Source organism: Asterias rubens, chromosome 18 (assembly GCF_902459465.1).
Source record: "Asterias rubens chromosome 18, eAstRub1.3, whole genome shotgun sequence".
NCBI lineage: Eukaryota > Metazoa > Echinodermata > Asteroidea > Forcipulatida > Asteriidae > Asterias > Asterias rubens.
In genome coordinates, this window is record NC_047079.1 from 10,670,103 (window position 1) to 10,682,833 (window position 12,731).

General features: G+C 36.6%; 2 long non-coding RNA genes across 2 annotated transcripts; both read left to right on the forward strand.

Moving 5' to 3' along the window:
• The first annotated feature begins 35 nt into the window (after nt 1-35).
• On the forward strand, nt 36-3,606 carry LOC117302102. Its single transcript, XR_004520383.1, has 3 exons — nt 36-180; nt 1,953-2,095; nt 3,127-3,606. It is a non-coding gene; the product is annotated as an uncharacterized LOC117302102 (long non-coding RNA).
• A 1,323-nt stretch (nt 3,607-4,929) lies between these two features.
• Nucleotides 4,930-5,573, forward strand: LOC117302131. The gene is made up of 2 exons (XR_004520389.1): nt 4,930-5,340; nt 5,424-5,573. It is a non-coding gene; the product is annotated as an uncharacterized LOC117302131 (long non-coding RNA).
• The last annotated feature ends 7,158 nt before the right edge of the window (nt 5,574-12,731 follow it).

A 12,731-nucleotide genomic window follows, 5' to 3' on the forward strand; every position in this document is an offset into this window, starting at 1 on the left:
AAAATTAACAGTCTGTCATTATTGCGTGGGGAAAACCCCGATGCAGTCAACATGATGGCGTTGACGACACACGTGGATTATAAACTGATCAACTTCAGACAATGTTTATTGCAAGACCATACGATTTCATAACCATAATGGATGTTCATCAAACCCGGAGTATCAACCTACACCCCCAGGGTAAGTTCCAGTATTCGTACTCAACTGTAAGCTATGTTGTTTGGGGATCAAAGTGTCCTGCATTTCACTTCAGTAAGAATTTGATCAATCAACGAAAACGTCTGCGAACGGTATCTCGCGAGTGGTTAGTTTACAAACTATAGTGATAGTGTAGTAGGTAGGGTTATCTTGACCTTATAACACTCTTTAACATGGATTTTATCTGGCATTTTATTTTAGTCCTAGAAGTAGAACTGTACCGCGAACATCATATTGATTACATGATGTCTTAAATAAAAAAACTTGTTTCCCTAGCCCTTCACGTTTTGTGCACACACCACGTACCGCACTACGGTTCTTGTTTTGAAACCGGATCTGCCAAAATTATAGGCTCTGTGTTTCTTGGACTTGCGGTGATCTTGGGGTTGGCCAAGAGTATTTACTTCACACAATATTTGTAGGAAACAAAATCTGCCATTTTAGACTCGCCCCACCCCTTCTTCTTCAAATCTGTATCAATCTCATAATCACCCCACTTTTTGGCCGTTGAGGACCCGCCCCCAAGAATTACCCATTTTACTTCAAATAAATCAATCCCAAATGCACCCAACCTTTATGCCTTTTTAGACCACCATCGACTGTTTACCCCTTCTACTTATAAATCAATCCCAAATGCACCCCACTTCAGGACCCATTTCCAACATTTTACCCAAGCTTTGAGTTCAAATTGGAATACATCCAATATGCATCCCACTTTTCTGCCATTCAGGACCCACCTCCAACAATTTACCCCTTTAACTTCAAATCAGAATAAATCCAATATGCACCCCACTTTTCTGCTATTCAGGACCCACCAAAAAACATTTTACCTATTTTACTTCAAATCAGAATAAATCCAATACGCACCTCCTTTTCTGCCACTCAGGACCCACCCCAAACCTTTGACCCCTTTTACTTCAAATCAGAATAAATCCAATATGCACCCACTTTTCTGCGATTCAGGACCAGCCCCAAACATTTTACCAATTTTACTCCAAATCAGAATAAATCCAATATGCACCCACTTTTCTGCCATTCCCCAATATTTTACCCATTTTACTTCAAATCAGAATAAATCCAATATGCACCCCACTTTTCTGCCATTCAGGACCCACCTCCAACAATTTACCCCTTTAACTTCAAATCAGAATAAATCCAATACGCACCTCACTTTTCTGCCATTCAGGACACGTCCCAAACATTTTACCCATTTTACTTCAAATCAGAATAAATCCAATACGAACCCCACTTTTCTGCCATTCAGGACCCGCCCCAAACATTTTATACCCCTTTTTACTTCAAATCAGAATAAATCCAATACGAACCCCACTTTTCTGCCATTCAGGACCCACCCCAAACATTTTACCCCTTTTACTTCAAATCAGAATAAATCCAATACTAACCCCACTTTTCTGCCATTCAGGACCCACCCCCAACATGTTACCCCTTTTACTTCAAATCAAAATTAATCCAATACGCACCTCACTTTCCTGCCATTCAGGACCCGTCCCAAACATTTTACCCATTTTACTTCAAATCAGAATAAATCCAATACGCACCTCACTTTTCTTCCATTCAGGACCCGCCCTCATGGTTGCACTTTGGGGGCAAGGGGCAGCACAAGGCAAAGTTTTTAGTGGAGGGGGAGGGGCCAGATTCCTCTCCTCACAGATTGGTGATTTTTGTGTAAATTTGTTTTCATGCTTGATTAAAATGTAACTCATGCGTTATTATTTTATTATTTCTCTTTATAGATCACTCAAGATTATGATGGAAAGATGCACTCATCTGAAGAGAGCTCAAACAGCATCACCAAGAATTTGAATACGTCATCTCCTCACTGCTTCAGGTTACTTCAGTTCAGCTTGGCTACTTTTTCACTGCTAGAGTTTTAAAGGTACGTCCAATTGTCTAACTTTTTTCAATCCCAATAAGTATAAGATCAACTTGTACTTGAAAGTTAAAGGGAATGTACACGTTTGGTAATTACTCAAACCAAATATTAACTTAAAAACTGACTTGGTAACGAGCATTGGAGAGCTGTTGATAGTATAAAACATTGTGGGAAACGACTCCCTGTTAAGTGACATAGTATTTGAGAAAGAGGTAACTTCTCACAAAAATATTAATAGACTTCTAGCTAGACGTCTTTTATTTCTATCTGAAAGCACACAAACGGTCCAACAAGGGTGTTTTTTCTTTCATTATTTTCTCGCAACTTCGATGACCAATCGAGCCCAAATTTTCACAGGCTTGTTTATGCTTATGATGGGATACACCAAGTGAGAAGACTGGTCTTTGACAATTACCAAACGTGTACAGTGCCTTTAAAGGCACTGGACAAGGTGTGCATGGGCAATTAACTGTTTTTCCAGGAGCCAATGCCACCTACTCCTGGGACTGAAATAATCCATACGGATGTAGCCTTGGCCTTGGGTATCATCCATTATCTGGCTGGTATAGCAGAAAGCACTTCCTCCCCAGTTGTACCCAAATTCTCCCCATTGTTTTGTCAAATTTTGTGCTGTCAATTGCTCCCCCCCCCCCAGGCTGTACACAAATGATTGTGTGCCATTCTGTGATGTACTTCTATCAATGCCAGGCTGGCACCAATGTTAATTGCCCATTGTACAATGCCAGATTTGCACACAACTTATCTGTCAATCTAGACTCATCTCCAATACTATTACCCCTTCGACTTCAAATCTGTATCCGTGCCAAAGATTCACAAAATTGTTCTGCCGTTCTTGACCCGTCCCCAATATATCACCCTTGGGATGTACGACACTTCTGCCAATCTGTATCCACCATCAATCATTATCCCCTTCTATGAACTGAATTACACACGTCATACAATATGCAACTGTTTACCTCTTGACATATTATAGTTCATGCATTAATTTTGTCCTTTGAATGTTTTGTTTATAGAACACTCAAGATGATGACAAGCCTTGGTATGAAAGATGCGCCAGCTTGACTGACGAGAGCCTGTGAGATGCTGCCTCATCATGATCTCAAATACGTCATCTTCTCAGCGTCTCAAGCTAATTCAGTTCAACTTTGTGAATTATTCAATACTAAGATGTTAAGGTACGTCTCACGTAGGGAGTTTTATTTATTGTAAAAAGGTCTGTTTACCTGGACTCTTAAAAAACCACTCAGACAATCAGTCTTTACTGTTTACAACTGAAACAAAGTTGCTATTTATTCTAAAAGCTATGAACTTAATTCAAAGCCAAAGTGTACTTCGTAAACAGATCTTTACACGTACAGCCCTATGTGGCTGTTTTTGTTATGAAGTGAAAACTTTATGCTGAATATTGTTGTGTACAGTTTGTAGCTCCTTTGAATCATCAGGCCTGATACTTTGCAGAGACAAGTAACGCAGCAATTGCCTCTGTGCACACGGTCTTGGTCATTGCCTTGGTGCGTACTAATTCAAATTTCCCTCACTGACTCCGGCATTTTAATGAGAAAAGCTGCCTTGCCTTTATAAGAATGAAGCATCAGGCCTGAAGAATGGGTAATGAAATGCAGAAAATATAGGGCTACTAGCTTCGACTAACATTTTTTAGTGAATACCAAAGCAGTGTAGTGAACAATCATGCAACATAGGCTAACATGTACACAGTTTTAAAACAACTTTACACAGATGTCAGAGTTTGAAACATGTTCTAAATACCTAGTTTGATATTTATTTGTGGTAAATTTGATGTATTTGTATCACACGTGATTATATTTATCTGCAAAACATTGTACGAGCCGAGCAGGGCCTTTGGGTTTAACGGAATCCAAATATATGGAAACTTAGAGTGAACATCTGCATTTCCATAAAGTTGTTTGCTTAGTACTGAAAGTAAATGTACAGTATCTTTCCACCATTTCATCTTAAAAGGTAGATTCCGCAAATCCATGAGAACCCCAACATAAATAGTTATCATATTTTTTTATGATTCTTTGATATATTTAACTTGGAAACTGGACAACGCAGATGGTCCTTCTAAGCTTCCATACAATTTTTGCAACATCTTTTGAAGTCTGGATCCGAGACTCTTAGTGCTAATACAACACTAATTCTTAATGTAGGTGCCAGACTAATTTCTTCACACACTACTACTGGTAGACCTACAGTATGTATACACTTAGCTAATAAGTTATCAAGTTTATGTGTGTATAAAGGCCCCAAACTCTTAATATATTATGCCAGCTTAGGAATTCACAGTTATAAATTGAGCGTACATACTTTGTAATACTTAAAATAAGAAGTTTTAAGGTTAGAAGTCACGAACATGTGTTCTGTGCAATTAAATTGTTAAACTAGAGAGTTATACATGTATAGCACGTACAACTTACGCTAAGTGCCAATTTAGAGTAATTTTAAGCAATTATTTATTAAAACGACCCTTTCCTTAAGTTTGTTTGTCACCAGAATGCCTATTACAATGTTGAATGTTAACAGGATACCCCAACGCACTGTTTTAATGGTGTTTTAAATGTTTTCACTCAAATTTTTTGTAATTTTCAGTGATTTTCATGTTTTTTTTTCAAAAAAAAATTTGATTTCAAAAAAAATTAACGAGCATGCGTTTCAGGCGATTTTAAAAAAAAGAAATAAAAAAAAAAACAAATTAGTGGTGATTTTTGCAAGTTTTTACAATTTTGGATTTTCTTTTATGGAAAAAAAAAAAAATTAACGAGCGTGCGTTTCAGGCGATTTTAAGAAAACCATTCACCATTAATTTTTACTTTTTTTTTTTTTTTTAATTAAAATTAAATAAAATTTAATTAAAAAAAAATTCTCGTCTCCACTTCCCTTCCTACCCGGTCCACCGCTCCCCCCTCTCTCTCTCTCTCCGGGTCCACGCCTCCCCCTGGTGTATCTCCGCCATGTTGTCTCCTCGTCGTGGTCCGGGGTCCGTGGGCGTTCCTCTGGTGTCTCCATGTAGGTGGTGTCCTGGCCGGGGCTCGAACCCGCACAGATGTCTCCAGTGTAGTCCTTTGAAGCCGTCTCCCTATCCGCTAGGCTATGGCGTCTTCCGGGTTGGAGAAAAAATTTTTTGAGGTGATAAACATTAGAACGAAATATTGATGCGCACACGTATTATACGCGTATATACACAGTAGCGATTAGTCTCTAGATCAGTCGTCAAGAGAGCGCCCTCTTGTGGCAATATTAATTAATATGTTGTTAATAGTGCCGCAAATAATTAATATTGCCACAAGAGGGCGCTCTCTCAAGAGTATTGTCTTGAATCAAGACTACCAGTCAATAGCCTACTCAGCCACAAGGAAACATAAACTTGTTTGTCGGTTTTGTTTTAATAAAGAATTTAATAAGTTTGTCGTTTTTTAAAAATAAAATTTGAATGAGCTAAGATTGCCTGATGTGCACGTTTGTTTCGTTTTATGGAGTCAAATAAATCTTTTTAAACAAATAAATACAGGCTTGACAACAAAATAATGAGAATCAGACAAAAACGGATTTAGATCAATAAATGTATCATTTTTATTTATTAGGGTAATAACCTACACTGAAACTAAAAATTATAATTCTTAAATGTTACCTTTTTTTTTTATTAAGAATCTTTAAAACAAAAAAACAACATCAGTTACTTCAAAGATCAGTATTAAACTTAACTTTAAATAATTTTGGCAGTTACATCAGTAGGCCCCAAGTATTTAGAAGTATTTGCGCATACCACTTAATTTAAACCTTTTGATGTAGATGCCTAAACTGGTGACATGGATCTTGAATAACCGTACAATTTCTTAAGTTTTAAACCACATAATTTCACAGTGTCACTACGATGATGCAAGTTTGAAATGGATAACTAAACACTGAATAATTTAATGTTGGGACTTTTTAAGGATTTAATAAACATGATAAAAGAAACTTTTTAGCGTGTCCTTCAACTGTGTACTGTCTGCTTTTAACAAAAATCCTGAATGACGGAAGTTTGTGATGATCGTTCTTGACGTAACCATTATCTTCACATATCAGATGGTACTGTCCATGTTTCAATGAGATGTTGCTGTCCATCTAAGAAAAAATATTGCTGCCCCTGTCGGAATCAAATGTTTCTGTCCATGTTGCTGTCCATTTAAGAATCAGATGTTGCTGTCTATTTAAGAAGCAAACGTTGTCGTCCATGTCTGAATCAAATATAACTGTCCATACTGAGGAATTTGATGTTGCTGTCCATGTAGGAATCACATGTTGATGTCCGCCGTAGGAATCAAATGTTGATGTCCATGTAGAAATCAGAAATTGCTGTCCGCATAGGAGTCAGATGTCCCCTTCACATTGTGTATTCGTCCAATCTGGGTAGTTTTGTCGCTTGTCGAGTTGGAAATCCATGCTGTATTTGGATTCCCAAAATCCACATAAGATCTGCACTAAAAAAAGAAAATGGTATAACAATGTCAAAACAACATTCAATCCCAATAAAATGTTTGAGGCATTGCAAGACTTTTTCTTATCAAAAATTGTGTTTCTCATAAAATTTAAACCAAAGAGGGAACTTTTGAAAAATTCTCACAAATTTTAGCGTCTTTATGTTTGAGGCAAGACCAGCAATTTTCAAACTTGGTATGATAATAAATAATTATTATTGGCTTCTTATAAAGCGTGCATATCCATCACTCAGTGATGCTCAAGGGGCTACAACATTCAGTTTTTCCTGCAAGAAAGTGGGACTATGTTTGAATGATGAGATCTACTCCAGGTACAAATACCAGGGAAAAAATTGCGTTTCTCATAAATTAGGTCCACAAATTTAACAAATTTAAGAGAGAAATTTTTAAAATAATTCTCACAAATTTAAAGGTCTAATGTTTTTGGGGCAGGACCAACAATTTGTCTAACTGTGTATCAAATCACCTGAAAAATTGTGTTTCTTAAAACTATGTCAACAAATTTGAACATGAGAAATTTGTAAAAAAAAAAAAAAAAAATTCTCACAACTTTAAAGGTGTTATGTTTGAGGCAGAAAATGGTGTTTCTCGTTATATGGAAATAATTTAAACCAAAGAGAAAACTTAAAAACACATCAGACCTTTAATGGAGGTAGGACCAAACATTTGGCATCAATGCCGGCCACCACAAAGGTTATGTTTGTCACAAAAAAAATTAAAAAGAGAACTTTTTGAAAATACTCTCAAGTCTCAGCCAAAAATGTTAACAAAAATAATTTAGTTTGCATCAACATGGCCTTAAAAAAACTTGTTTCTCAAATAAAAAATGTGAACCAAAAATCAATCAATTGCAAAAACAGAATTATTGTAAAAAGTAAATCAGAAAAATAATGTCAACGCATGTATAATATCCCAATCTTGAGTCGCGGAAATTTAATTAAGTTGGCATAAAAATGACAGAAAAACGCGCACAAATTTAATACAAAGTTTTTAAAATTTCCCACGAAAAAAGTAAATTAAATTAAAACACCGTGTGGGACCTCCTTTAATAAACAATCTGTTGGGTCTGGTTGGTTGGAATCTTTGGTTGAAATAAACGATCAATATGTTGAAAATTTACTGTAAAGTTTAAGCAGAGCCAACTAATCAGTTCAAGTTTTCAGTCAATTCAGTATCTGTATCAAGCTGTACACTTACAACTTCGTACAATCACTCACCACAGGCAAGAGGCAATAGGGTTGCCGCCGTACAATGGTCAGGTACCACCGGTCAAGAGTGTACGGTGATAAGGGTCGTGTTCTCGTTAAAATCAAAACATGCAAACTACAAACATAAAGTATCAGGAAATGCGTGTTTCTTAATATATCACTCTATAACATACCTTGATATGTCCGGTCAGCCTCTGATGAACAGCCACATTTACAGTAATTCCATGGATGGTCTTGAAGGAGACATTTTGCCTGAGTTTTTAGATGACAAAAATCGACATGATTAACGTCAAAATTTCCCTGTTTACTACCTGCCTAAAACTGAGCTACAGAGGGCGCACTCCATAATAATTGTGGCGATGGCAAAAACACACAGGCCCTTTTTGAAACCAATGGTGGCTTCGGCTTTGGATTCGACTTCATCAGGCTCCGGCCTCTGGTTTAGCCCTAATTAGTGCGTATGCAAAACATGTGCGTTTAGATGGTTGATTTTGGGACCTCAAATTCTAAACTGAGTTCTCGAAATCAAATTCGTGGGAATTACCTTTTTTTCTTTCTCGAAAACTATGTCACTTCAGAGGGAGCCGTCTTCTAACAATGTTTTATACCATCAACCTCTCCCCATTACTCGTCACCAAGTAAGGTTTTATGCTAATAATTATTTTGAGTAATTACCAATAGTGTCCAATTCCTTTAAAGCTGTTTTAAGCAAAACGAAATTATCTGCTTAGCAAGTTACATTATATACACAAAAAAGTGAGCGGCAACCGTATAAACTTTATGAAACTTTGGCCGGTTACCTGGGCCCAATTTCTTTAGGCTGAAAAATATTGCTTTATCTGTCTAAAAAAAAAAAAAAAAAAACAGGATAGTCGCATGTTATTATAGTGTACAATTACATTGTTTACTGGTAACTTTATTCCGGTATGCACATGGAGTTGTGTGGGCCGTGTTTGTGCCCCATAAGATGTGTTGTGCTTACAGAATTTATGAAAATTTGTCCCAGCTTACCGAATTCTTGTTTGGGGCCAGTGTTGTCGTCAAGACAAATGGGCCCAAATGCATCGAGCTGCTAAGCATAAACAGTCGCTTAGCACAATGACTTGCTTGGTCTATGAAAAGCGTTTAAACCGATTGTTATAAAATACTAAGGTTAGAAATAATGTTCTAATAAAACACAATGATCCACACAAACATGCTCCGAAACTGCATGGTTTTCCTAAGGCCAAGTAAAATAAATAACATGTTGCTCCTCCGGACTTTTTGAAAAAGTTGTTGAGGGAGGTCCTTGTTATTAATTGTTATTTTCAAATTTGTTATTTTTTTTTCAAGATGGCCACCATGTCTAAGATGGCCGCCATATCATTATTTGAAGATGGTTTTATGAGTATGTTCTGTATGTCCTGAAATTCTGTGTGTGTTTCTGTGTCTATTTTGATACATTGTTATTCTTTCCAAAGAGTTACTCTTGCTTTTGCTCCAAAGTTATTCTGTGTGTGTGGCATCACGCCCTGGTGCATAGAACCAGGTGGCATGCAAACGTGAATGGCAAAACGTTTCAAAGTACCAAGTTTCTCACTATGCGTTTTGATAGCATTTTTTTTGTAGGCCTACATGTGAGAAAGATGATGAAATTGCTCAAATTGCTTTTTTTCTTTCTTTTTAATAACAATTAACTAAAACAATTCCGTGCGGCCTCCAAAATCGAGGCGGGCGGGGACGAGCAACATGTTATTTATTTTACTTGGCCTTATAGGCATACGTTGTGAACTACGCCAAATTATTTTACTCCATAAAATCGCAGACCGTGTCAATTCGCACCGAGCAAAAGGAAAACACGCAATTTCGAAGCCTATAGTTGCTTTGTGTGGATCATTATATTATTCTACTTTTAAAATATCTTTCTAACATTAATAGTGCATTTCATAACAACGCAGTTTCAAACGCTTTTCACAACTCGACCGATCAAAGGCAACGCGACCCTTTAAGCAACTAACTCTTTATAAATTGAGTCCGGTACTCTCTTAATGTAAAGGAGTGAAAAGGCACTCTTTCAAGAGCCATATGAAGGACAACTCATTTTTGAGTGGTCTTCCACTCTTTTAGATTGAAGTTTGCATCTTTTTGACTGATTTTGTTCACTCTGTCCTGGAGTGAAACCCCTCTAAAAGAGTGAAATAACCACCACTCTTTTGGAAGAGCTATATGAAGGATAGCTCGAAATATGAAGAGTGGTGTTTTCCACTCTTTTACATTTTTAGAGAGTATAATTTCTCAAGATAATGATGCGCAAAATGGCAACATATCTGGGTGACGAAAAGTGAAGTGTGCTTCCCTAGTACCTATAGTATAAGGTTTATTTCGGAATGCGTTGGCCCACCCGGCCGCAGTAACTTTTGCACCATGTGATTTTGCCATCCCAGGGCCCAATATCATAGAGCTGCTTAAGCAGGAAATAAGTATTGCTTATCAAATTGTCTGCTAAGCAAAAAGGAGCACGATACCATTATACATTTTGACATGCTATTTTGGACGGTAACTCTTGTTATGTAATCATAATTACTTTGTGCTAAGCTACTTTTTGTGCTCAATCTGCTCTATGCAAGTGGGCCCAGGCTTTAAAGACACGGACACCTTTGGTAATAATTGTAAAAACCGGTTTTCTAACTTGGTGTATGATCTCAACATTAGATTATGCATAAAACAACAGACCTGTGAAAATTTGGGCTCTTCCAAATTAGAGAAAACACCCTTGTCACGCATGTTGTGCTTTCATACGTGTTGAATTCGAGACCTCATCTGAGGTATCTTATTCAATTTAAATAATATTTGAGTGGGAAACTACCCTTTCTCATAAATACGTTACTTCAAAGGGAGCCGTTTCTCACATCAACTCTCAATGGCTCGTTACCAAGTAAGTTTTTATGCTAAAGATTATTTTTTAATAACTCTATTACCATTAGTGTCCAGTGCCTTTAAGCAACTAATTAGCGTAACAAAACGAAGCTCTCCTTTGGACAATCGTCATTGCACGGTTTTATTGTTTATAATGACAGAGTACCCCTGTAACAAATTTGACACCCGAGACACTTCTTAATAGATGCTTACATTTTTTATTAAAAAGCATGTTTTTTCTTTAAACACACAAATATAAATAAATACAATCTATCTAATTGAATTTAATAATATTAAAATTTGATCCCGTTGTGCAACATGAAATATTCAAGCATAAAAAATAATCTTCAGTCTCATATTCACGGGTGAGAGTCATTACTGACAAAAAGTCTGAAACTCGGATCCCGAACTAAAAAAGTGATGAAATGACGGTATTTCCACCTTTTGGTACAAAAGCTTTGTATAACCAGGCAGTCTTTAAAAACTCTTAAATCACCCGAAAGTCTCTGAAATTTCTTATCCCTGTATATAGGCCTACAGAACTTGCACGAAAATTCGACAAACTAAAATAATAAAGATTAGAAAATTCGCTTGGTTTCATTATAATGAGAACTGGTAGAAGTTTATGCGTAATATTTTAGGAAAACAATTGGTTGTGGTGCGACTTGTCTAACTCAAACTCAATTTTTCTCAAAAACCATAGTTCTCCAATAAATAATTATTCTCAAAAGAAAATACAGCCCACTGCTCCATACTAATTTATTAAGTATATCTGAACGGTGTTTTGGGAGTTTTTGAAAGGTATGCCTATAAGGCAGTTTACAAGTATACAGTAATATCTTTAAAAACATATTATGTAAAGGTAAGTTTCCATGACAATGGCCCTTTTCGAAACGACGGCTTCGGCGTTGGATTCGGCTCATCAGGCTAGCTTGGCCCCGCCGGTTGTTTAGACAGTGCGCGTGCTTTGGGTATACGCGCTCGGGGTTTCAGACGACAGCAAGGAGCCATAAGCCGAATCCAAAGCCGAAGCCATGATTTCGAAAAGGGCCTATGATCCAACTGGAATGCCAGTTCTTCGATGTACTGTCCACTAGCATCCTAGAAAACAAAACGAGAGAAGACAGCACTTAGTTTATAATACAAACAAAATGGGCAACGTATTAAAGCATTAGACAAAAGCGAACATTACATAATACACATTAACGAATAGAGCCTCTGCCAACAAAGGACTAGAAAGGTCAGATGTTAAAAAGTATCGACACGTTAATCCCAAGGTCATTAATTCAAATCCCACTGTTTTTAATTTTTCTTTGTTCAACCCCGAATCATTTGAAAATGTGCCCAGTCAGTTTCCCTTTTGGTTTATATTAAATACGTTGAAAAACGCACAGACTTGCACCCCCCCCCCCCCAAAGAGGGACAGCTTGCGTTTGCATACCTACGGTTCTGAAATGAGTAGGTAGATGGCCTAGCTTTCGATCCAAACCGGACCTTCTCCGGAAACGTACACAATATTAAACCTGCAAAAAAAATAATAAGTTATTTATTAACGAACCTGTAAAGAGAAACATAAAGCCTGGAAAAAATATATTTAGTTATTTACAAACCTGAAAAGCGAAAGAAACTGGGAAAATAAAATAATAAGTTATTTACAAACCTGTAAAAGAGAAACATAAAGCCTGCACATTTTTGTTAAAGTTATTTACAAACCTGAAAGGGAAAGAAACCGGGAAAAAAAAAAGTTATTTACAAATCTGTAAAGAAAAAAAAGGCCTGCAAAAAAAATAATAAGTTATTTAAAAACCTGTAAAGAGATAAAAACCCTGCAAAAAAAAATTATAAGTTATTTACAAATCTGTAAAGAGAAAAAAACTGCAAAAAAAAAAATAAGTTATTTACAAACCTGTAAAGAGAAACATAAAGCCTGCAAACAAAATATTTAGTTATTTACAAACCTGAAAAGCGAAAGAAACCGGGAAAAAATTGGAAGTTATTTACAAACCTGTAAAGAGA